We start from the raw sequence: 22,460 nt of genomic DNA, 5'->3' as shown, positions 1-22,460 counted from the left end.
AGGCGGGCTGCACGATGTTGGGGCGTGAGCGGATGACGGCCTAACGGTGTGCGGGACCGTAGCCCAGCTTCATGGAGACGGTTGCGAATGGTCCTCGCCGATACCCCAAGAGCAACAGTGTCCCTAATTTGCTTGGAAGTGGCGGTGCGGTCCCCTACGGCACTGCGTAGGATCCTACGGTCTTGGCGTGCATCCGTGAGTCGCCGCGGTCCGGTCCCAGGTCGACGGCCACGTGCATCTTCCCCCGACCACTGGCGACAACATCGATGTACTGTGGAGACCTCACGCCCCACGTGTTGAGCAATTCGGCGGTACGTCCACCCGGCCTCCCGCATGCCCACTATACGCCCTCGCTCAAAGTCCGTCAACTGCACATACGATTCACGTCCACGCTGTCGCGGTATGCTACCAGTGTTAAAGACTGCGATGGAGCTCCGTATGCCACGGCAAACTGGCTGACACTGACGGCGGCGGTGCACAAATGCTGCGCAGCTAGCGCCATTCGACGGCCAACACCGCGGTTCTTGGTGTGTCCGCTGTGCCGTGCGTGTGATCATTGCTTGTACAGCCCTCTCGCAGTGTCCGGAGCAAGTATGGTGGGTCTGACACACCGGTGTCAATGTGTTCTTTTTTCCATTTCCAGGAGTGTATTTTGTTACTTGCACAGGGAACATCTATGAGGGAGTACTATTATTTTCGAGGCAGCGTATAAACAATGATTTCGTCCACTCGTGCATTCTCACAAAGTTCATAATTTATTACGATCTATGTTTGAATCTAGTGGACTTACTACAGAGAACAACTGCTCCGTTGATGGTAAAATCCTTGCAGTCGTTAGGCCGCGTCGTATTCCATTTGATTTTCTATTCCTGTGCTGGAATACTTTTAAGGATTCGATTCGTGGAAAGGGTTCAGCCATCCAGGGACACCGGTGGAATCCTGAAGAAGATCCACTTAGAGGCACTGAAATGTCAAAGGGTGAAGAAGTTTGAAGGGCAATACGACATGGCCTAATGACTCACGAGATATTTTCATCAATGAGAACGACCCCGAAAGCTGCTAACTTGTATAAGGTTTTCTTTTCTTGTGCTAACCTGCGTCTTCAATCGTCCGTACTTCGTCTGTCATGCATAATGTTACTTCCAAACTAGAAAAATTTCATCACATGGTCTATTAAGAGGTCATCAATTTAAGTCTTTGTTTATCGCTAGTTTCAGTCTGTTACTCCTCATTACATTCGTCCTTGACTGTTTTAGACTCAGACTCAACATTCCACTCAGTAGGTCCTTTGAGTCTTCAGTTTCACTGAGGATAGCAACGCTAGCAGAGAACCTTACAGTTCTTGGACTCTACATTCTGTTCCACTTATGAACACTTATTTTGTAAATTTGTGTTTCGTTTTCCATCGTTCTTTAGTTGCTTCATATTACGTGGAGGTATATTACATCTTGGCAGCCAAATGAAGGGCCGCTTTTTTGCCACCAGGATTTGCTTCTTTTATTTGTGAGCATGTTCGTCACCTGAAATACACATTTGTTGTATGTATATAATAAATGCTTTACATACTAGTTACAAGTATGTTGTTATGTTACGTTCTTTGTTGTTATTCTCTTGTTTTCCAAGTTAAAAAAAAAACCTTTTCCACCATTAGTTTCGTGAGGTTAAATTACCATTTGGTGTTACGATTTCCGATGTTGTTAAGCCGTGTGTATCGTCCTGGAGAAGCATTTATATGGTCTGCGTACCCCAGATGGCCAACTAACGACGTTCTTAGAGTCGCACCGGTGGCGTGGCAAGGTTTCGTACTTTAAGGTTCTGAATGAGACTGGAAAACTGGGTGTGCAGCCGGCACGTGGCCCAAGCTTGACGGAAGATTGGTTTGGAACAGAGTCCCGCTGCGCTGAACACCACGGCCTCGTACTGTTGCTAGAAGAACTATATGCGATCACGTGGCCCAAGGAATTATATAGGTTTGTGGGGAAGGCGACTTGTAGCGGCGCTCATGATATCGCCTACTGGCCTACTCAATGCGATTGAAGCCCTTCGTCTCTGACAAAGCGCCGACCGGAGTAGCCGTGCGGTTCTAGGCGCTACAGTCTGGAGTCGAGTGACCGCTACGGTAGCAGGTTCGAATCCTGCCTCGGTTATGGATGTGTGTGATGTCCTTAGGTTAGGTTAGGTTTAATTAGTTCTAAGTTCTAGGCGACAGATGACCTCAGAAGGTTAAGTCGCATAGTGCTCAGAGCCATTTGAACAATCTGACGTAGCCCCTTATTGGTTAGGCTACACTTTTAGTAGTGACACGGGAAGGGTTGCCAGGCGATTATCAATCTTGTGCCCAGCATGGGAGCACGTTAAGCGCTTTTTTCGGCGCCAGTGGTCATCAAACACCCTATTAAAAACGATGTACCGTCATTCGTATTGACCACAGGACCATCATGAATCGCGGTCAATCTACGTAGTTATTGTATTTAAATAAAAGTGTCATTGCTGTTCGTCTCATTCCGCATTTCTTTCCGTTACCGTCTTCACTCTACGTAGCAGTTTTTTTTTCTATATACTGCCAATGGTTCACCAGGCTATATTTCCTGACAGAGCCACATCAAGCGAAATTTACTTTCGTTCTTGAGGCTGCACACTAGTGTATATTAACCATATTTTCCTTCATGCATAAAATACTTCTGCTACAAGACAGCGCCTCGTGGGTTGGTATTTTGTCAAGCTCCTACCGGCATCTGTCAGTTCCACTACTACACTGATGAGCAAAGCCTGCGCCTGCCAACAGTCACTGCCTCGTGCGTGATATCTGGCATCGACGACTTCGACAGCGATAATGCATTACATTTACAAATGTCTTTTTGCAGGATATTAGCGAAGATGAAGTTCGTGTCACAATTTGTTTAGTATATTACATTTTGTATACTTTTCATTTGCTGTGCTAACATATTGGTGGATAGAAACGGGGCCACGCTGTTGCTGGAATATCAGCGTTTTGCTGCCTCGAGTTGTCCGCACAAACATCGAGGTGAGTTCTGTAGCACGAGTTTTCGGTCGATAGCTGAAGAGGTATTGCAGCGGAGTGCTTCCTGAATACAAGCGACGGTCGATGGAACTACGGTGTCGGAAAGTCCATTCACATTCTCTTCGGAGAAAAGGCACGACCTACTTCTTAGAGACTTCACTATTAATGGCTCTGTGGTAATTGGTGGCTCGATATACGCTTCTCAAACTTGTGGTCTTAGTGGGGATGGTTACTTTGCTCTCCAGAGGTCATTTCCGGTGGTGCTCTCGACTTTGTGGGTCTGTTGGAGGACCCAGGTTGTGCCCGTATTTGTCGGGATATGGGGGAGGGCGGTGGCAGGAGAGGAGGAGGCAAATGGAGTGCTGTGGGTAGTTACCGAAATCTGGGCGTCAGAAGTCTGGTCCTGTTGCAACTGGACGGAATCTGGAAGTAAATGATGACGATACTGGTTGCCAACTAGTGTCTCTGTCCTTTGCGGGATGTAACAACTGTCGCAGCTGGAGTTAACAATGATGTACACGAGGTTCCGCCTCCCCGACGTTTGCTTCAAATATGTGACCACTTCATGGCCATTGTCGATGAAAATGATGGAGCATACCTGCAAGTCCACAATGGGGTCGCCCAATAGGTTTTGCTGAGAGGTCCTTTCTTGCTTGCTGGGCGAATGAGATTAATCGCTGCGCTAGAAACAGCTAGCTACTCTCCTGGAAATTGAAATAAGTATACCGTGAATTCATTGTCCCAGGAAGGGGAAACTTTATTGACACATTCCTGGAGTCAGATACATCACATGATCACACTGACAGAACCACAGGCACATAGACACAGGCTACAGAGCATGCACAATGTCGGCACTAGTACAGTGTATATCCACCTTTCGCAGCAATGCAGGCTGCTATTCTCCCATGGAAACGATCGTAGAGATGCTGGATGTAGTCCTGTGGAACGGCTTGACATGCCATTTCCACCTGGCGCCTCAGTTGGACCAGCGTTCGTGCTGGACGTGCAGACCGCGTGAGACGACGCTTCATCCAGTCCCAAACATGCTCAATGGGGGACAGATCCGGAGATCTTGCTGGCCAGGGTAGTTGACTTACACCTTCCAGAGCACGTTGGGTGGCACGGGATACATGCGGACGTGCATTGTCCTGTTGGAACAGCAAGTTCACTTGCCGGTCTAGGAATGGTAGAACGATGGGTTCGATGACGGTTTGGATGTACCGTGCACTATTCAGTGTCCCCTCGACGATCACCAGAGGTGTACGGCCAGTGTAGGAGCTCGCTCCCCACACCATGATGCCGGGTGTTGGCCCTGTGTGCCTCGGTCGTATGCAGTCCTGATTGTGGCGCTCACCTGCACGGCGCCAAACACGCATACGACCATCATTGGCACCAAAGCAGAAGCGACTCTCATCGCTGAAGACGACACGTCTCCATTCGTCCCTCCATTCACGCCTGTCGCGACACCACTGGAGGCGGGCTGCACGATGTTGGGGCGTGAGCGGATGACGGCCTAACGGTGTGCGGGACCGTAGCCCAGCTTCATGGAGACGGTTGCGAATGGTCCTCGCCGATACCCCAGGAGCAACAGTGTCCCTAATTTGCTTGGAAGTGGCGGTGCGGTCCCCTACGGCACTGCGTAGGATCCTACGGTCTTGGCGTGCATCCGTGAGTCGCCGCGGTCCGGTCCCAGGTCGACGGCCACGTGCATCTTCCCCCGACCACTGGCGACAACATCGATGTACTGTGGAGACCTCACGCCCCACGTGTTGAGCAATTCGGCGGTACGTCCACCCGGCCTCCCGCATGCCCACTATACGCCCTCGCTCAAAGTCCGTCAACTGCACATACGGTTCACGTCCACGCTGTCGCGGCATGCTACCAGTGTTAAAGACTGCGATGGAGCTCCGTATGCCACGGCAAACTGGCTGACACTGACGGCGGCGGTGCACAAATGCTGCGCAGCTAGCGCCATTCGACGGCCAACACCGCGGTTCTTGGTGTGTCCGCTGTGCCGTGCGTGTGATCATTGCTTGTACAGCCCTCTCGCAGTGTCCGGAGCAAGTATGGTGGGTCTGACACACCGGTGTCAATGTGTTCTTTTTTCCATTTCCAGGAGTGTATTTTGTTACTTGCACAGGGAACATCTATGAGGGAGTACTATTATTTTCCAGGCAGCGTATAAACAATGATTTCGTCCACTCGTGCATTCTCACAAAGTTCATAATTTATTACGATCTATGTTTGAATCTAGTGGACTTACTACAGAGAACAACTGCTCCGTTGATGGTAAAATCCTTGCAGTCGTTAGGCCGCGTCGTATTCCATTTGATTTTCTATTCCTGTGCTGGAATACTTTTAAGGATTCGATTCGTGGAAAGGGTTCAGCCATCCAGGGACACCGGTGGAATCCTGAAGAAGATCCACTTAGAGGCACTGAAATGTCAAAGGGTGAAGAAGTTTGAAGGGCAATACGACATGGCCTAATGACTCACGAGATATTTTCATCAATGAGAACGACCCCGAAAGCTGCTAACTTGTATAAGGTTTTCTTTTCTTGTGCTAACCTGCGTCTTCAATCGTCCGTACTTCGTCTGTCATGCATAATGTTACTTCCAAACTAGAAAAATTTCATCACATGGTCTATTAAGAGGTCATCAATTTAAGTCTTTGTTTATCGCTAGTTTCAGTCTGTTACTCCTCATTACATTCGTCCTTGACTGTTTTAGACTCAGACTCAACATTCCACTCAGTAGGTCCTTTGAGTCTTCAGTTTCACTGAGGATAGCAACGCTAGCAGAGAACCTTACAGTTCTTGGACTCTACATTCTGTTCCACTTATGAACACTTATTTTGTAAATTTGTGTTTCGTTTTCCATCGTTCTTTAGTTGCTTCATATTACGTGGAGGTATATTACATCTTGGCAGCCAAATGAAGGGCCGCTTTTTTGCCACCAGGATTTGCTTCTTTTATTTGTGAGCATGTTCGTCACCTGAAATACACATTTGTTGTATGTATATAATAAATGCTTTACATACTAGTTACAAGTATGTTGTTATGTTACGTTCTTTGTTGTTATTCTCTTGTTTTCCAAGTTAAAAAAAAAAACCTTTTCCACCATTAGTTTCGTGAGGTTAAATTACCATTTGGTGTTACGATTTCCGATGTTGTTAAGCCGTGTGTATCGTCCTGGAGAAGCATTTATATGGTCTGCGTACCCCAGATGGCCAACTAACGACGTTCTTAGAGTCGCACCGGTGGCGTGGCAAGGTTTCGTACTTTAAGGTTCTGAATGAGACTGGAAAACTGGGTGTGCAGCCGGCACGTGGCCCAAGCTTGACGGAAGATTGGTTTGGAACAGAGTCCCGCTGCGCTGAACACCACGGCCTCGTACTGTTGCTAGAAGAACTATATGCGATCACGTGGCCCAAGGAATTATATAGGTTTGTGGGGAAGGCGACTTGTAGCGGCGCTCATGATATCGCCTACTGGCCTACTCAATGCGATTGAAGCCCTTCGTCTCTGACAAAGCGCCGACCGGAGTAGCCGTGCGGTTCTAGGCGCTACAGTCTGGAGTCGAGTGACCGCTACGGTAGCAGGTTCGAATCCTGCCTCGGTTATGGATGTGTGTGATGTCCTTAGGTTAGGTTAGGTTTAATTAGTTCTAAGTTCTAGGCGACAGATGACCTCAGAAGGTTAAGTCGCATAGTGCTCAGAGCCATTTGAACAATCTGACGTAGCCCCTTATTGGTTAGGCTACACTTTTAGTAGTGACACGGGAAGGGTTGCCAGGCGATTATCAATCTTGTGCCCAGCATGGGAGCACGTTAAGCGCTTTTTTCGGCGCCAGTGGTCATCAAACACCCTATTAAAAACGATGTACCGTCATTCGTATTGACCACAGGACCATCATGAATCGCGGTCAATCTACGTAGTTATTGTATTTAAATAAAAGTGTCATTGCTGTTCGTCTCATTCCGCATTTCTTTCCGTTACCGTCTTCACTCTACGTAGCAGTTTTTTTTTCTATATACTGCCAATGGTTCACCAGGCTATATTTCCTGACAGAGCCACATCAAGCGAAATTTACTTTCGTTCTTGAGGCTGCACGCTAGTGTATATTAACCATATTTTCCTTCATGCATAAAATACTTCTGCTACAAGACAGCGCCTCGTGGGTTGGTATTTTGTCAAGCTCCTACCGGCATCTGTCAGTTCCACTACTACACTGATGAGCAAAGCCTGCGCCTGCCAACAGTCACTGCCTCGTGCGTGATATCTGGCATCGACGACTTCGACAGCGATAATGCATTACATTTACAAATGTCTTTTTGCAGGATATTAGCGAAGATGAAGTTCGTGTCACAATTTGTTTAGTATATTACATTTTGTATACTTTTCATTTGCTGAGCTAACATATTGGTGGATAGAAACGGGGCCACGCTGTTGCTGGAATATCAGCGTTTTGCTGCCTCGAGTTGTCCGCACAAACATCGAGGTGAGTTCTGTAGCACGAGTTTTCGGTCGATAGCTGAAGAGGTATTGCAGCGGAGTGCTTCCTGAATACAAGCGACGGTCGATGGAACTACGGTGTCGGAAAGTCCATTCACATTCTCTTCGGAGAAAAGGCACGACCTACTTCTTAGAGACTTCACTATTAATGGCTCTGTGGTAATTGGTGGCTCGATATACGCTTCTCAAACTTGTGGTCTTAGTGGGGATGGTTACTTTGCTCTCCAGAGGTCATTTCCGGTGGTGCTCTCGACTTTGTGGGTCTGTTGGAGGACCCAGGTTGTGCCCGTATTTGTCGAGATATGGGGGAGGGCGGTGGCAGGAGAGGAGGAGGCAAATGGAGTGCTGTGGGTAGTTACCGAAATCTGGGCGTCAGAAGTCTGGTCCTGTTGCAACTAGACGGAATCTGGAAGTAAATGATGACGATACTGATTGCCAACTAGTGTCTCTGTCGTTTGCGGGATGTAACAACTGTCGCAGCTGGAGTTAACAATGATGTACACGAGGTTCCGCCTACCCGACGTTTGCTTCAAATATGTGACCACTTCATGGCCATTGTCGATGAAAATGATGGAGCATACCTGCAAGTCCACAATGGGGTCGCCCAATAGGTTTTGCTGAGAGGTCCTTTCTTGCTTGCTGGGCGAATGAGATTAATCGCTGCGCTAGAAACAGCTAGCTACTCTCCTGGAAATTGAAATAAGAATACCGTGAATTCATTGTCCCAGGAAGGGGAAACTTTATTGACACATTCCTGGAGTCAGATACATCACATGATCACACTGACAGAACCACAGGCACATAGACACAGGCTACAGAGCATGCACAATGTCGGCACTAGTACAGTGTATATCCACCTTTCGCAGCAATGCAGGCTGCTATTCTCCCATGGAAACGATCGTAGAGATGCTGGATGTAGTCCTGTGGAACGGCTTGACATGCCATTTCCACCTGGCGCCTCAGTTGGACCAGCGTTCGTGCTGGACGTGCAGACCGCGTGAGACGACGCTTCATCCAGTCCCAAACATGCTCAATGGGGGACAGATCCGGAGATCTTGCTGGCCAGGGTAGTTGACTTACACCTTCCAGAGCACGTTGGGTGGCACGGGATACATGCGGACGTGCATTGTCCTGTTGGAACAGCAAGTTCACTTGCCGGTCTAGGAATGGTAGAACGATGGGTTCGATGACGGTTTGGATGTACCGTGCACTATTCAGTGTCCCCTCGACGATCACCAGAGGTGTACGGCCAGTGTAGGAGCTCGCTCCCCACACCATGATGCCGGGTGTTGGCCCTGTGTGCCTCGGTCGTATGCAGTCCTGATTGTGGCGCTCACCTGCACGGCGCCAAACACGCATACGACCATCATTGGCACCAAGGCAGAAGCGACTCTCATCGCTGAAGACGACACGTCTCCATTCGTCCCTCCATTCACGCCTGTCGCGACACCACTGGAGGCGGGCTGCACGATGTTGGGGCGTGAGCGGAAGACGGCCTAACGGTGTGCGGGACCGTAGCCCAGCTTCATGGAGACGGTAGCGAATGGTCCTCGCCGATACCCCAGGAGGTCCCTAATTTGCTTGGAAGTGGCGGTGCGGTCCCCTACGGCACTGCGTAGGATCCTACGGTCTTGGCGTGCATCCGTGCGTCGCTGCAGTCCGGTCCCAGGTCGACGGGCACGTTCACCTTCCGCCGACCACTGGCGACAACATCGATGTACTGTGGAGACCTCACGCGCCACGTGTTGAGCAATTCGGCGGTACGTCCACCTGGCCTCCCGCATGCCCACTATACGCCCTCGCTCAAAGTCCGTCAACTGCACATACAGTTCACGTCCACGCTGTCGCGGCATGCTACCAGTGTTAAAGACCGCGATGGAGCTCCGTATGCCACGGCAAACTGGCTGACACTGACGGCGGCGGTGCACAAATGCTGCGCAGCTAGCGCCATTCGACGGCCAACACCGCGGTTCCTGGTGTGTCCGCTGTGCCGTGCGTGTTATCATTGCTTGTACAGCCCTTTCGCAGTGTCCGGAGCAAATATGGTGGGTCTGACACACCGGTGTCAATGTGTTCTTTTTTCCATTTCCAGGAGTGTATGTTATCAACTTGTCGTTGGAGCTGTATGAAGCGAAGCAGTCGAGCTTTTTTGTGGTCGTGGTCGTCAACATTACGGTCATTTTGATCTAGAGTAGCCGGTCCAATCACTTTGCCTCCGAGTTCGCTCCAAGATGAAAACGAATAATGGTCAGAAAGTCACCACCACCCATTGCTGCACAAAATGATGTGTCGCGCTCCGTCAGTGGCGAAGATCAGCACCAGTGCCCAGATGATTGTTGCTGAGGTCGAGTATGACAATCGTACAACATTTGGTACTGCTGAGAAAGCGTACGCAAGAAGTCACCACATGGCTCCCTTGACCGCGGGGGCTGATCTTGTGTGGTTTGCACACGTGGATTTGTATCCCTTTCTGTTGGACACTAATTGGGCAGTTCACTGCCACGAACCAAAAGGCAGGCCGTAATCATTATAAACGTTGTGTCGATAGCCAAAAACACTGTAGGTCGCTAACGTTCGACTGCTAGCTGCTTTAGTCTGAGAAAGCCAGCAACATCTGTCACAATGTCACACCATTAGGATTTGAAAATGAATGTACAGTTCTAGGCAGCTGTTTTCGACAGTCTACGTAACTATAGCTATAATAATGAAAACCACAGTGTTCAGTACACCACCTCTTTATTGGTAGAGGGTTCTCTGCATATGATTCTTTTGTGTCATTTCCTTTAATATTTTATGTCGTATTTTCATATGTATTTGCACCTTCACACGTACCACTTATGTCAAATGACCGCTTTTCGTCTCTTATTACTCAAATTCTAAGTCAAAGGTTAAAAGATTAGAAGGTTAATTCAAATTAAGCAAGTAATATATAAATATATCTAAACTTGTGGTGTTACGTTAAGGGACGAAATACCAACACATTACTCTCTACACATTATAACTAAATAATAAGCAAACAATTGCAAAAAAGAAATTTAATTTCTTTACGCATTGCGAGTACTTAATGCCATTCTTCAGAAGGCAATGCCTTTCGCACCTGCAGACACTGTGAACTACCTGACAGTGCAAGGCACTCTTAAATAATGCTCTATGTATAAATTTATAAGGAAGTGTCCGAAACCGGTAAAGAAATTAAATTTCTTTTATGGAACTGATTTATTATTTCATTATATACGACTATAGTTGCTGAAGATGGATAAAATACTAAAATCTCTGCACATTACTTTGAAACTAGAAGTAGAAATAATGAGCCCGTTCTTGTTTGTTTGTCGGACACATATCATATGATTCTTTTCAACATACTACTAGTTTAAACATAAACAGTTCACCTCATATTTCGTAATGGTAAAAATTGAATTTTGCAGAGTCGTTAGTGAATTTGAACATTTTTCCGAATTAGAATAGCAGTTACATGGCGTTAGGTTTTTATTTAATTTGTAAAGGACTTTTATTTATTTTTTTCAACTCGACAGTGATATCAATATTTTTCGTTGGCTTATACTTCATCCCTCCCTCTTGTAATACTTTTTCTATGTGTCCGCAAAATTCTCTACAGATAGACAGCTCCTGTTCTGCAGTAAAGAATGAAGCCGATGGTATATATGTTCGAGTTCAGTTACTGACATTCGAAAATTGGCAGCGTTCCTTTTCAGACTGACACGTCACGGTACGACAGTTTCTGCATTCAAAAAGGAATAAATTACTCAGTCACCAAATTTCGTAAAACTTCGCTTTCTGTGGCGATTCCAAAGATGACAATCATGCAGACACTGTTCCAACCCGCTTTCAACAGTTCGGTCAATTACGCCTGCAGCTCTGGCTAGCCGACAACGGGAGTCTGCAAACACAGCACTGCAGGTTGAGGTTACTGGTTGTGGCGCAGCAGCGGCGATCGGGTGTAGGAGCCGCTGGCTGGCTGGCTTGTAATTGGACGAGCTACGGTAATTGGAGAGGTAATTGTTTTCGCTGAATGTTTGCCTCGGTCCTCGGACATTGTGCGTGCCCGTACGACTGGCTCCGAATTAATTCAACACGTACGAATCCCGTTCCTTTCGGCGCTCTCCTTCGCTCTGAGCCAACAACGATCGTACAAATTCTCTGCTAACAGATGTGCAATCTACTTTGTAGGCTGTACCGTGAAGTTCTTTGTACCAAAGCAGACTAAAGCAAGGCCTCTGTATTTCATTCACAAACACCTAAAATCAGATCTAAGTTTAATTTATCTAAGTAATTTCAGGTATACGCAGAAGCGAACAGTGCTGGCGCCGAAATTACGGTAAAGTGAATTTCAAGTTTTTTCGTGAACAGGACACCATTTACTGCAGCCACTGGTGAGAAATCAGCAATATATGTCATTCTTTGGATCTATTGTTCACGCTTTTAGTGTTTTTATGAAATTAAATTCTCTTCAAATAATTTAACTTAACAAAACCCGTTTACGTCAGGATAAAGTACTATGAACAATGTTTCTAACATATTACTCGTTTCGTCTTTAGGACGTCCAGGCACACAGTTTTCTTCATTGCTGCAATTATTCACGCGTAAGACGGCTGTCTTCGAAAACAGAAATGTGAATTATGTTAGTTCTAATTAAAGAACCGCTATTATTTTTTTTCTTTAAAAAAAAGAGGGAAATGTATCTATTTAAAAGCATGAGCCACACAGTTTCTACGTAACGTCAACGAGAGGGGAAAAAGAGATATTAATAATACACATTCAATCCAGATCTGAACCTTTTGTATTTCGCAGCAATGGATACATAAGTTTTGATTCAAATGTTGAACACGGACCAATGATAGCGACACACCAGGTTTAGCGATCTCAGGAGAATGTGAGGAACACAAGATCTATACAGCTCTACATCTGAAGATGCAACACTATTATTTTCCTTCTAGGTAGATATTAGATGACCAGCTATATTGTAATTTGATTTGCTACGGGTCCATAGTCTATATGTAATTGTTAAAACACTGTCGCTAGCTTACAACTGGATGGTTTTATTTATTACTATTGCGATATTATTTAAGAGTACTTCGGGCAGAAATATCGAATTGCGTGATAGCTGATTTTTTATTCGGCCGAAATGAACGCGAGAAACAACAATTTCGTAGAAACTAGGTACCTGCTAATTAATTTCTGTTAGTTCAGATGCTATCCCAACTAATAAAACCGTTTAATGTAATAAGATTTCTGTGGGAATGTGCATAGAAATATTAAACGTGTTATAAGACGTACAGGAGATAATTCTCCCGTCGTTTACAGTATTAGTGTTTTCGCAGAGAATTGGAAGCCACGGTTCGTAATAGTAATACTCCTAAAAATTCTCATCTTCGAGAATCTTATTTATTTTATGGTAATTATTATCAAACAAGCTCCTAGGTCTTTGTCTCACTGGTCCGTCTTGATCACATAAACTTTTACTCTTCACTGTTATCGGATTCAGTAATAGTATGTGTAATCAAGACGGACCTGTAAAATGAAGTGGCAAAAATATGACCACGGTATAATTTCCAGATTTTATGTCTTCAATTGATAGAATCATAGATACTTAGGAAATAAGAAAAAAACATTTTTTGATCTATCTAAAATTGCGGAAATTGTAAAACTATATAATAACACTGGTTTTTAAAGTGTGGAAAAAATTGTTCATTGCCTGCCTACCAACTGAAGTACATATCTTCGTTCTCTTCTTGTTAGCACATACAGTTTATGGGTAGCATCCGGTCCTAATCGTTGCTCCAGAAATTTCCTAACTGGGTCTTTGACGGCGAATCGTAAGACATATTTTCTCCTTCTATTCCCGATTTTCAAAGACCTTTTTGTGGTTAGTATTCTCAAACATGCCACCTCTCTGCTTTATCTGACGTGGTATCATCTACAGTGTTCCTGTTATACAGCACAGGGTGAAATCTGGAGGGATACGTGATAGATCTCAACAGGAAGTCTAATTAAGTATCCATGACACCACCTTGAGATAATTTTGGTAATTAGCCACAAAGGATACTCACTGTCTCGGTTAGATACATTTCTCACCACCTACTCCAACGAGCTTCATGTCAGGGAATTCTATCGGAGTGACAGACCTATGTACATTAAATCTGTGTTAATTTGTCTCTTTCACAAACCTGTCTGGTGATACGTTAGTCATTGAATCGTTGTGAAAATCATGATTTCCGTTTCCAGTGAAATGCTTTCTGGTTGTGGGACTGAAAAGAAGTCTGACGTCACGAGAATTTCGCAAGGCCTCACACAAGGTTCCATATTTAGCATCGAAATCCTTAGCACATCTGTGTGGGCAAAGTAGATCTGCATGAAAAAATCAAGACAAATGGAGAGTTTGCTAAGACATCAATATCCTGTCCATAAGTTCACTCCCTGAATCGGATAGTGCCGATAAGTTAACAATTCTGATATCTACGAACTTGTAGCATGCTGGGTGTGAAAATGGGTCCACAGCTTGTTTTATAATTGAAATAAATGATTGTAACTTTGTAACAAGTTGAATTATATCTTTTTTTTATTTCTTGACGGTGACTAATTTCGGACACCTATATCCATTTTCAAACCATTCTACAAAGAAAATTACAGTTGGCATAACAACTTTATACAAACGAGGCTCAAGTATTGACAGTTCGTTTATATTACACTAGTGTACATGTATAGTAGACAAATTTGTCATGATCATTTAGTTTTGCCTCTGCAGTGACGATGAAAACGGCGCTATGGCTGACTAAGTTATATAAACAGCGCACATAGGACAGACAATGGAGAACTGGTGTGCGTGGAACCTTAGAGGCCGCTGACAGTAGGGCGGGTCGTAATTTTAACTTTCACTGACTAAAAAATACATTATTTTCTGTTTCATTACCTTAATGCAGGCTTAGAAAGACTACAACCTCAAAAAAAAAAAAAAACTCTTTGCTAAGACCAGTCATTGGTTTCCAGTGGATCGAATTATACCAAAGACGTATGCGCTACGTTACGATATTACGTCAGCTGAAGGAAACGATACAGTTTCATGAGCTACCCTCAATAAAAATACTGATAGTAGCTCATGTAACTGATATCGGCGTAGCGAAGCAACTTAAGTAATTTAGTACAGGTAAGTGTTCCGGTCCAGACTGGATACCAGTCAGTTTCCTACGGGAGCACGCTAATGAAATAGTTCCATTCGCAGGTATCATACAAGAACGCACTCTCGACGAAATATCTACACATAAAGACTGGGCAGTTGCGCATGTTTCACGAAGACGTAAGAAAGGAAATAGAAGTAACTCACTGAGTTACACTCCCGTATCCTTGACATAGATTTGTAGCAGGATTGTGGCATATACCTGCTTACTGTGCATTAAGAAATATCTTGAATAAAACGATCTATTGACACATAACGAATACGAATTTTAAAAAAAAAATAGCGAAATTAGCGAGATAATTGGCTCCATCAGGAATAGAACAGTAATTGACGGAAGGTGATATCTACGGTTCCACAAGGAGACGTTACAGGTCACAGGCTGTTCTTAATTTGTAAGACGATTCTGGAGACAATGTGAGCAGCTTCCTTAAACAGTATGCAAATGATGCTGTTCTTTATAGTCTAGTAAATTTATCAGAATATCAAAATGAAACGCAAAATAATTTCGACAAGAAAAGCAGCGGAAGTGATGTGTGATACATGACTCACGTTTGAAGATTATCGACTTTGTCAAATATCCATAGAATACAATTACGATCAATTTGAATCATTAGCTGATAGGACTGAGATAAGACATCGAAAAAATTTCTTTTTACCACAACATTGGAAGAGGATTCCACGGACATGATAAACAAGCTGGAGTATCAACCTTTGAAACAAAGGCGTTTTTGGGTGCCACGAGATCCTTTCACTAGATTTCACTCCAGTTTTCTCCTCCGAATGCTTCGACCTAAGTAGGAGGGAAATGACCATCAAACGATAAGAACAGAAATTTGAGCTCCCCGGATTATGTGTTCATTTTTTTGCCACCCGATATGTTGTAGAGTAGTCAAGTACATGAAGATCTGCATAAACCACTTCACGCTGAAAAAATACAGATTGACAGATCCCCCATCCACACTAAAATTACCTTCATGAATTGGTGTCGGCAGACTACTCAGCATAATGAACCACGGAGGTCACACACTACAATGTTAACCAGCTAATCTGGTTCGTGGTTCACGGTGCTCGATCTCATTTGGAGATTGGCTACCTAAGCGCTTCCACGGGCAGCAAAGGTATAATTATTAATATGTGATGTATTTATAATACAAAAATTTTGAAATGTTTTCATAATCTACTCCTACAATTTTTTGTTAAGAGTTTAAAATTATTCAAAGTATTACAGCTAAAAACTGTCTGTGTGTCTTGAGCCAGTGTAACTTGTGGCACGCAAACTACGCAAGTTATATTCACTCAGTGTTTGAAAATGAGAGCACTTCGCGACGTCCGACAAACTTTACGCGAAATTTGAAATTTTTCAAATCCTTTTTCTTGCTGACACAGGTCACATAATTGTGATGGGATAGAATTCGATCGATTATTACATTTTCAATGTTCGTACAGTAAAACGTCACCATCGAGAATGACGTTTAAGTATTCCTTATCACTAACTCTGTCCACAACATATTTCTCAGACAGTATGCAAATATAATATTGAATTTACCTGAAAACCTATATCATTGTATGATGCAAAGATCAGCAGACATGACGACGTAAACATTGAGATGCCTGAAATACCACATTTTGCTTACATTGTAGCGCACATTGTCCAGCCCACATTCATTTAATGTTTCACAATGAGATCACGTAGTGACTTTCATTAAATTTTAATCTAATTTCAGAACATTCCTAAACTTTTTCTCGCTTACATGCTTAACGTAAAACAAACTGAAGAAGTGCCAAAGAAACTAGTATAGGCATGTGTATTCAAATACAGAGGCACGGCGCTGCCGTCGGCAACGTCTGTATAAGGTAACAAGTGTCTGGCGCAGTTGTCAGATCGGTTATTGCTGCTACAATGGCAGGTTATCATGATTTAAGAGGCTTTGAACTTGTTGTTATAGTCGGCGCAAGGTAGTGATGAAGTGGCGATTTTCCCTTGCGACCACTTCACTAGTGTACCGTGAACAACAGGAATCTGGTAAAACATCAAATCTCCGTCATCTCTGCTGCCGGAAAAATATCCTGCAAGAACGGGACCAACGACGACTGAAGAGAATCGTTCAAGTTGACAGAAGTGGAAGGCCCCCGCAAATTGCTGTAGATTTCAATGCTGCGCCATCGACAAGTACCCGCGTGTCGATGGCCCACTCGAGTACCCTTGATGACGCACGACACAAAGCTTTACGCGTCGCCTGAGCCCTTCAACAGCGACATTCGGCTGTTGATGACTGGAAACGTGTTGTCTGGTCGAAGGAGTCTCGTTTCAAGATGTACCGAGCGGATTTGCGTGTACGGGTACGGACACAAGCTCACGAAGCAATGTAGCCTGAATATCAGCAGTGGACTGTTCAAGCTGGTGGAGGCTCTGTAATGGTGTGGGGCGTGTGCCGTTGGAATTCTGTGGGACCCCTGATACGTCTAGATACGACTTTGATAGGTGATACGTATGTAAGTCTCCTGTCTGATCTGCTGCATCCATTTATGTCCATTCTGCATTCCGACGGACTAAGGCAATTCCAGCAGGGCAGTGAGATACGTTCAGTATTAATACAGAGTGGCTCCTGTAACATTCTTCGGAATTTAAATACTTACGTTGGCCACCAAAACTCCCAGATATAAACTTCATTGAGCAGATCTGGGATGCCTTGCAAAGTGCTGTTCAGAAGAGATATCCACCCCGTCGTACTCTTACTGATTTATGGAATGACTCTGCAGGATACATTGTGTCAATTTCCTCCAGCAGTAACTCACACAATATTGAAGTCTGTGCCACGGCGTGTTGCGGCCCTTCTGCGTGCTCGCGGGGGCCATACACGGTATTTGGAAGGTGTACCAGTTTCTGTGCCTCTCTTGTGTATTTAAGACGTTAACTCATTTGTAACTGAATCAGAAGATTGAACCTGTTTTATACATGGAATTTTGATTCTTTAAATAAACAGGGGTTTACTGATGACTGCCTAATAGATGAGTGATGGCACTGCCTGGGGACTTGATGGCTTACCGATATATGGTTTACATGTGACCTGATGGTGCTGATGATAGAATTCGAGCCAAAAGTAGTGACGCCCGAATGGAGACTCTTCTAAGCTATTCCAAGGTTTAGCACTGTTCCGGTACTCTCCTCCAATGGGAAACTAATATGTAACTCACACTGTTACTGGAGGCCCGACAGCCTCGTGCGAGTTTCTGGGACGTTTGTATTCTGACTTGCTGAGCGAATATTGGAAGTAGAGGACTGAGGGAACACAAACAATAGTTTCACGCGGGCGTTCCTGAACCTTTTAATATTCTCGGCCAGATTTTGAATCATAACTTTCATGGCCCCACTTTCCTTCCTCATACAATAACAACATATACTGTATATCATTTGGTGATATGGTGGTATCGTGCCATGGTTGGTGGGTGGGGCGAGGAGGGGGGGGGGGGTTGGGGGTTCGCCACAGAGTTTGAGACTCGCTGATGCCAGCTACTTCTGCCTCTCCGCACTATGTTTTACGATGTTTTTCAGATAATTTGTTATTTACTAGATTCCCACAGAGAACAAGAAGTACATGCTGCGCCGACATGCATGTAGCTGAAGACCATAATTTTTTAGAATATGTAGAGGAAGCCTTCATTCAGCAGTGGATAAAACTGTTGGCAACCATCACGGCTTCAGAATACGTGGATCATCTCGTATGACCGTTTCGGGTATCAAGTGAAATTGGCACTGCATTGAAGATTTATTGTTAGAATGGACATGTAATATTGGATGGAGGTCTTCGGCAGAAGTAGAAGTTATTTCAGGTGTGCCCAAGAGTGTACAATATTGGGACTCGTATTATTCGCAGACGATGCAGTCATCTACAATGGAGTACCGTCTGAAAGGAAATGTGCAAATATGGAAGGATCTAGTGAAGATTTAAGGTCCGGCCAGTGTGGCCGTGCGGTTCTAGGCGATTCAGCCTGGAACCGCGTCACTGCTACGGTCGCAGGTTCGAATCTTGCCTCGGGCAAGGATGTGTGATGTCCTTAGGTTAGTTAGGTTTACGTAGTTCTAAGTTCTAGGGGACTGATGACCTCAGATGTTAAGTCCCATAGTGCTCTGAGCCATTGGAAGATTTAAGATTGGCGCACAAATTGGAACTTGCTTTAAATGTTTAGAAATGTAAAATGGTTCACTTCTCAAAACGATAAAATCATACTTCCGTATGACTACAAACTCAATGAGTCATAACCGAAATCAGTCAACTCAAGCGAATACGACATGGGGATAAGAAAGAAAGGATCATGTAGACTTAGTCGTAGGAGAGGCACGTACAGACTTCGGTTCTTTGACAGAATTCAAGGGAAATGCAATAGATCCACGAATGAGATTGCTTACAAATATTCTTAGGAACAACCCTAGAAGAGTCTTCAAGGGGGATATGGAAACCTGGACTGACAAATGGTTGATGATCACGCATGCGATCCCGTAAAAGCCTACTTAGAATGTTCACAGAACCAGATGTAAGTCATGCATCCATGAATCTAGGAATATGCTATAACTGCCTAATTATCAGCCCGTTAGCGATCGCGAAGATAAGATTACACTAACTACTGCGTGCATGGGGGTGGTAAAGCAATGATTCATCAAACGTTTGGTATGTAATCTGAACAGTAAGAAGCCGTAATAACTTTGAGAATGGTGAGAACCCTTTGCAAAGCCCTTCACAGTGTTTTGCAAAGTATGAATGAACATGAAGATGGATGGATGTTGATGATGCTGATGCTGCTGCTGCTGCTGATGATGATGGTGATGATTATGATGTTGATGACGAAATCTCCTACTTAAATTAGCTGCGAACAGTAGTTGTTCATACTGGAACCCATCTTTGACCTTAGATTTAGTCAAAATCAGAAAGAACTACCCTGGTGGCTGCTCGGTTATTCACCATGGTACGAAATAACCATCACGTTATCAAACCATGTGACGAAGTGTAGGACTGACATATAAAATGAAATACTTCGTTTATCATAATTCGGAAACCATTAGCTGATTATCGCTTGACACTCCGATGTGCCGTCCACGCTTACAGCTAGAGCATGATCACGTGATTGGTAGGCAATGATTGGTACGCAGAACGTACTTGCATCCTCGCTATCTTCTAGAAGATACCGTTTTATCTGTACATTGCGAAAGGTATTATATGCCTTAGTATCTTATAAGTAAATGGCAGGTGCAATAGTCAGATTCATCTGTTTCTCCAGTTAACAATTGCTTGGTAGAGGTTTCATAGACCCACCAACAAAATAATTCTTACCATTCCCCTGTTGAACATGGCACGGGAAAAATGAACAGAAAAATAGACCAAATGGCTCTAACCAGTATTGGACTTGACGTCTGAGGTCATCAGTCTCCTAGACGTAGAACAACTTAAACCTAACTAACCTAAAGACATTACACACATTCATGCCCGAGGCTGGGTTCGGACCTACGATCGTGGCAGCCGCGCGGTTCTGCGCCAAAGCGCACTTTTAAAATTATAGATATCACCATTCTGTGATTCGAGCACAGGGGTCGGTAAACAATGCCAAAAATCTAATAAAATCGGACAATAGCGTTTTCAGATTTTTCATTTGTTAGAAATTGGTTTCGAACCTTCTCTCAGACCATCCTCAAGCTGTCCACCAACATTATAGCTGCTGGTGGCAGTGAAAAGCCTGAGTATGGTCCGAAGGAAGAGCCGAAGCAGGTGCTAACAAAAATAAATCTGAAAAGGCGATCGAGATCGTTTTTAATTGATTTTTAACTTAAGCTTTTATGTGCGAGCTATGATTTCTCTTATTACGATGATCAAATTTTCGTTATGTATTCGGGAGTCAACTAAAAATTTTTGCATCCGGAGGAGAAGGTTATTGACTGAAATTTAGTGAATATATCTCTCCGCAACGAATAACGCCTTTCTTTTAATGACTGCCACTCCAACTCGCATTTCTCAATAATAAAAAACGAGCTGTCCTTTGAAATGTTCCTCTGTCCTCCGTCAGTCATCTCTGGTAAGGATCCCACAGCGTATAGCATTACTCCTGATGAGGATGGTAAAACATAAATTAGGCAGTCTCTTTAGCAGACTTCTCTCATCTTTTATGTGAAATTTGAGCGGAGTTTTTGGTTCGCCTTCCGCACGACATGTTTATCCGACCGTTGTTGTAGGACGGGCCTCTGTGGTCAGCGGTTCTAGGCGCTTCAGTCCGGAACCGCGCTGCTGCTACGGTCGCTGGTTCGAATCCTGCCTCGGGCATGGATGTCCTTAGGTTAGTTAGGTTTAAGTAGTTATAAGTTTTAGGGGACTGATCACCTCAGATGTTAAGTAGCATAGTGCTTAGAGTCATTTGAACCATTTTTTTGGTGTAGGAATTTACTTGAGTTGACAGTCTTTACATTTGCGTGATGGGGTGTAACCGTACCGGATTCCTTTCAGTAGTCATGTGGATGAGCTCACCGTTTTCATTATTTAGAACCAATTTGTACTTTTCACGCCATACAAATATCGTGTCTGTAACATTATGCAATTGATTTTGACCTTCTGATGATTCCATTAGTGGGCGGAAGCTTCTTTGGTTATTTATTTGTCATACATTTCGGTACTACATAAATAACTACAAGAATTGTAGATACTGATCTGTAAATGAAGGATTCATAATTTCGTAAAATACGTTGCGCGTTACGTAGATCAGAAAAATATCGAAACCGAGAGATTTGCAATAAGATAATCTTTCGCAGTATTAGACTGTCATAGTTGATGTCCTCTGGGCGTCGGGAGACCAAGTTTCTGAATAAAAGTAGTGGTTTTTCTACAGCACAAATCGTGCATTGAACCTGTCTCTGGTTTCCACTATTTATCTTTCAAGCTAGGTGACTGTTACACTATCAGGTTATAACTTTCGGTCATACCAACTGATCGGGCACTGGCTGGCTATGTTGCAGCATTTATTTTCAACATTCCGCTTCCTTAGTGGTTCATTTGTTATTGTAAATTGACAACGTAAGTTTGGTATTCCGTAATCACCACTGATACCCATCTTGTGACTTGAAATATATGTTCACACGAATATGTGCTGTAATGACACAAAACAGGTTGTGAATACAAACAATAATAATAATAATAATAATAATAATAATAATAATAATAATAATTTCCATGCACCTGAAGCGGTTTTGTAATTTCCAAGTGTCATATCTGTGAGTACTTGTGTATAAAGGTCCTTTGGTCTCAATGAGAGTCTTTATAGAGTAATTTCGCTTTTTAAACCAAACTAACTGTGAAAAGGAAGAGGGAAGGAATCATAAACGAAGGACATCCTTATCGCACGATTCTTATTTCACTTCGACTTGTGACTTGAAACATCTGAAGCTGAAAGATTAATCTGTTGAGCTAATGTTGGACATTTTCAAGGGGGAGATACGTGATCTGTTTATTTAAAACGTATGTGGATAGCAAACGTACGACAAGATCGCGAATTTTTTTTTTATTGACTACCGTTTCTCCTGATCAAACTAAATGTCGTTCGGTGTGTGACAACCACTCCGATTCATATTTTCTATAACTAGTCACCTTCGTTTAATAAAATATGCTAAAATGAAAATCGTTGTAGGATATGTAAACTGGCAATAATAACAACTAATGAAATAATGTTACAGTGTCCATTCCGTTACATGGTGAAAC

The sequence above is a fragment of the Schistocerca gregaria genome, chromosome 4, assembly GCF_023897955.1.
Source record: "Schistocerca gregaria isolate iqSchGreg1 chromosome 4, iqSchGreg1.2, whole genome shotgun sequence".
Classification (NCBI taxonomy): domain Eukaryota; kingdom Metazoa; phylum Arthropoda; class Insecta; order Orthoptera; family Acrididae; genus Schistocerca; species Schistocerca gregaria.
Note: the sequence above shows the minus strand (reverse complement) of the source record.